We start from the raw sequence: 3,737 nt of genomic DNA, 5'->3' as shown, positions 1-3,737 counted from the left end.
CCCCCTTTTTTTTTTTTTTTTTTTTTTTTTTTTTTTTTTTTAGAGGTTTTTGCTGTAAGATGTGTGCTTTTGCCAGGATAGAGAGAGACAGAAAGCAAGAAATCACCCCCCCTACAGGGGGGATGGCCACACCACAATCCCTTCTCCTCCATTCTCCTCTCGGGATCTTGGGCATGCACGCATATGCACCTGGTGTGAGTTTAAGCCACCAGGTCCGGGACTCGAACTGTGGTTGACTACATGGGAGTCCAGCGACATAGCTGTTATGCCAACTGCTGGTCCCATTTCCCCCTAGTTTTCTGCTGTAGATTGCTACGTGGGTATGGGCATGTAGCAATCCCATCTTCTCCACTCTCCTCTCCCAGGAACCCTGGGTGTGCACACGCATGGGCCTGGTGTGTCTTCTAAGCTGCCGGGTCCAGGACTCAAACTGTAAAGCTGTCCATGTGGGGCCCAGCTGCTGTAACTGCCATGCCACAGCTGCCCCACAGCACAGCATGCAGTTGCAGGGCTCGTGAGTCCCTGACGCTGCTCCACAAACTCCCTAATGCCCAGGCTCGGATGGAAAACCCTTGCCCTGGGGCTGAGTGGGGTTCAGGGTTGCTTAGACCAGCCTAAGAAACAGACCGTGCCTGACAGAAAGCAGGCTACGCACAGGTGTGCATTTGAATTCAGTGAACACCCTGGCGCAGGCCTTCGGCCAGGCTGGCTGCTCTCTGGGAATTACTTCTCATTCTAACTTAGCTAACCTCTTCTGGAGCAGGCGTCGGACCTAGGACTACACATCAGCAGGTCCCTCGAATTAAGGCCGGCCAGCCCGCAAACGCACAGGCTTGGCGTGGACCTGTAAGGCCCGTCTGCGTTCCAAGACAGGCGTGCGCTGTGTCCGCAGAGCTGCAGGCATTGCGGAGGGGGAGGCTGGCGTGAGCTTCCTCGCCCTGACGGAGCCCACAGCGCACAGCCGACACGAGAGCTCAGGCAGCACCAGGGGCACGAGGTGCGTGTATTCTCCCTGTTCAATCTGCACAGCTCTCTGAAGAGGCAGGTCACGGCACACCCTAAGGGGAGAACACGGCAGCTCAGAGAGATATTATACAGCTGGTAGGCAGCATGGTGCGACAGCCTGGAGCCGTTCCTCCTCCGCCCGCGTGACCATCCTCCCCACGGGGCAGGGCGTGCCAGAACCAGGTGCTCATCACAGGTCATTCGGCTTTGGTCCTTACGTTTTACTGAGAAAACAACTACTGCAGATCGTCCACAGTCGGTACAGAACGGTGTCGCGTGCAGATCTGTGACTGCTGGCGACGGCGTCCAAAGTCTACTGTAAATAACAAAGTGATCGCACGGAACGGGAAGCCACCGGGCGGCGAGCACACGGGGCGCCGTTGTCCTCTCGCACACCCGGACTCCCACCAGGCCCTGCTTGCCCCTCCGTGATGACCCCCAGAACCCACGCCCTGTGCTGAGGATGAGGAAGGCCACGTGCTGGGCTCCACTGCGAGTCCTTTTCCCTGTTCACAACAGAGCACGCGTGTGAGAGAGAGCACCCTCCCCTGAGTCTGGTCAGCCTGCTCCCTCCCCTCCACCCGGTCTAGGGCACACATGTGTGCCCCGCGTGTTCGGGCTGTCTGGGGGGGATTCGAACTGCAGTCGCCATGTGGGACCAGCTTCTCAAGCAGTGCATCTCCACTGCGCCATGAGCAGGCTCAACTCTAGTCCTCCAAACGGGCTTCCAGAAGGCGGTCGGTCCTTCATGAAACCTTTACTTCTGGGACTGATGGATCTGGCAGAGGAGGAAGGGGTGTGTTTTCAGGAGGAGAAGGGTCCCCCCACCACGCCTCTGTGACATGGTGGCCCAGTCCTAGGACATGCCACAGAGGACTGGCCCACAGGCAGGGGTGTGGACCTCACACGGGTGCTGAGGAGCTCAGGTGCTTCAGAGCTCTGCGCTACATAGTAAGATGTTATTTTTAAAAATTATTTTATTTAGGGACCAGCAGTTAGTGTAATGGCTATGTCGCTGGACTCCCACGTAGTCAACCGCAGTTCAAGTCCCAGACCCGGTGGTTTAAACTCACGCTGGGCGCGTGTGTGTGCGTGCCCAAGATCCCGAGAGGAGAATGGAGGAGAAGGGATTGCGATGTGACCATCCCCCCTTGGGGAATGATTTCTCGCTTTCTATCTGTCTCTCTCTCTGTCTTTCTGGCGAGCGCACGAGCCCTATAGCAAAAATCTCTAAAAAAATTATTTTATTTATTCATTCATTCATTTTAATTTGAACAGAGCGAGACACAGAGAGAGAGAGGGAAAGTGAGAAAGCAAGATTTCTTGACTTTGCACACTCGCTGAGGTGAGAAGACAGAGGGTAAGCAAGAAAAGAGCGATCCGAGTGGTAAAATAATGTTTTATTCCATGGACGAACAAATGCTACCATGCTACAACCCCACTTCCCTGCAACCCAGTCTCATGGCCATCGCCGGCTCCCCTCGCAGGCCCAGGCGGCTTTGCAGCCAGGCAAGCCCGTCCGACAGCAGAGCGGGTTGTTAGCACTCATGGGTCCCGCCAGCTGACCCAGCCCACAAATGGTGATGCTTCACCTGAAAAAGCCCTCCCGTCAGCCTCTCTACAACTGACGTTCGAAACTCCTGTGGACGAAACCAAAACCCCCAACACCAAGAAGTGACACGAACACATCTGCTCCGTGACAGGTGTCGAGGACACGCCCAGCAGGACCCACAGCACTGACACTCGGAGTCAACGAGCTCAAGGAAATGACGGCGGTTGAGAGATGTCAAACGAGCACTTCGAGAGTCCGGGTTGGCCAGAGTGTCACATGCAAGCAGGACACGAGGGCAGTACTGGGGAGGCGGCGGGCGCTGCACGGGACCTCACGTCCATGCCTCTATGTACAACAAAATGGAACAGACGGGGCACGCCGGCGGCACGCCTGGTCGGCGTGGCTCTCACAGGCGAACACAGAGCCACGTCAGCCCCCTGCCCACAGCAGGTGTGACACCGCTGCACGGTCTCAGCCTCGGAGCCCGTGACCCGCGCGTACACAGCAGACCTGGGCGGAAACAGCCGGCTGTCTTGTGTGTTTTCTGGGCGAGTGTCATGAGACCAGACAACTTATCGAGGAGTAAAAGGATGGCTTGAGGACAAGTGTATGCAATGCTGCAGCGTCCCAGCGTGCTCAGTGCGGGAGGGCTTATTTATGCGATTTCTTTGCATGGACACGGTTGGGTGTTGCCCCCTCAGCGTGGCTGAACGTCTCCGCCAAGGCCGAGGACCGCCGTAAGGAGAAAGCAGGTACTTTTGATCTGTTTCTTGACCCAGTCAAGTGCAAAGTCTACACAGCGACGGGAGGAGGGAGGGCAAACCGAAGCCGAAAAGCAAAACGACAAAAACCAAAACACAAAAAGCACAGCAAAACAACCCCATGGCTGGAGACGCTGGAACGCGGGGTCAAACCATGGAAAACACGAACCCGTTCTCTAGGGGAACCGCGGAGCGGCCATCGCTGTACAGAGGCCGGCGTCTCGGGGTAGCCCCGTCGCCGCATCCCCTCCGGACCGGAGGAAGCTGGTGTGTCAACACACGCTGGGGACGCGATTGTGCTCTAGTGGCTGTTCCCGGGGTCCATTTCCACAGCACTGCGATCAGACAGGATGCCAGGCCACGCGGCTCACGTGCGCAGTGAGCTGACACGGAAGGCGGGGCTGGGGGGGCTGCGGGGG

Source organism: Tupaia chinensis, unplaced genomic scaffold, assembly GCF_000334495.1.
Source record: "Tupaia chinensis unplaced genomic scaffold, TupChi_1.0 Scaffold000110_1, whole genome shotgun sequence".
Lineage (NCBI taxonomy): Eukaryota > Metazoa > Chordata > Mammalia > Scandentia > Tupaiidae > Tupaia > Tupaia belangeri.
Note: the sequence above shows the minus strand (reverse complement) of the source record.